This window comes from Leptonychotes weddellii, unplaced genomic scaffold (assembly GCF_054177405.1).
Source record: "Leptonychotes weddellii isolate Sample4059 unplaced genomic scaffold, ASM5417740v2 HiC_scaffold_51641, whole genome shotgun sequence".
Classification (NCBI taxonomy): domain Eukaryota; kingdom Metazoa; phylum Chordata; class Mammalia; order Carnivora; family Phocidae; genus Leptonychotes; species Leptonychotes weddellii.
This window is the reverse complement of record NW_028019203.1, coordinates 1-695: the sequence shown is the minus strand read 5'-3', so window position 1 is coordinate 695 and position 695 is coordinate 1. Positions and strand designations below refer to the sequence as shown.

At 36.0% G+C, this 695-nt stretch overlaps 1 pseudogene; it reads right to left on the bottom strand.

Annotated features, from left to right (window-relative positions):
* Positions 1-53: 53 nt before the first annotated feature.
* Positions 54-503, bottom strand: LOC145719551 (ribosomal biogenesis factor pseudogene; annotated as a pseudogene).
* Positions 504-695: the final 192 nt, after the last annotated feature.

Sequence of the window (695 nt, the reverse complement as noted above, 5' to 3'; positions counted from 1 at the left end):
GATCTGTTTATGTAGTGTTTTAAAAATGTGCCAATGCCTGTACATTAACAAGATTTTTAAAAATAAAACTGTATAAAACATTTAATTTATTGGTCTTTTTGGGGTATCTGCTGTATCTCCAGTGTATTACAACTGAGCCATTAATCTTGTCGCTTCATCAACATTAACTGGTTCGTTTTCACGACACTGCTGAGGAATCAGCTGTTTCTGCAAAGGTTCAAGGGAAAGGCCTTTTGAGAAATGGGCAAGTTCCTTTTGTATATCTACAAAAGCTTTATTCACTCTGTTAACTTTTTCATCATTCACAATGTTTATCTTCTTAAGATTAGTAGTAACTGGTTTTGCTTTGTTTTTAGACTTAAAGTTTTTTTGGCTGGCTATATGAAATACATTCCTGGACTTCTGCCCTCTAAGTTTGTTCTTGGCCATTGTCCTCATGCAGCAACTCACGCTCCGGCTGACACCATCTACACGCAGAAGATCTTCAGGAAGTTCCTATCCCATCATTTTTATAAAACAAATCACCAAGCTTCCTAAATTTAAAGCAGTAATGCTATGATGGCAAATAAATTATTGGTGACTATCTGAATGTTAATTTTCCTCATGACATTTAGTCTGAGTCATTCCCTCAATAGTTGTTGAGTGCCTTACCCTGTGCCAAGTTAGGTTCTAAGTACTGGGAATACATTAGTGAA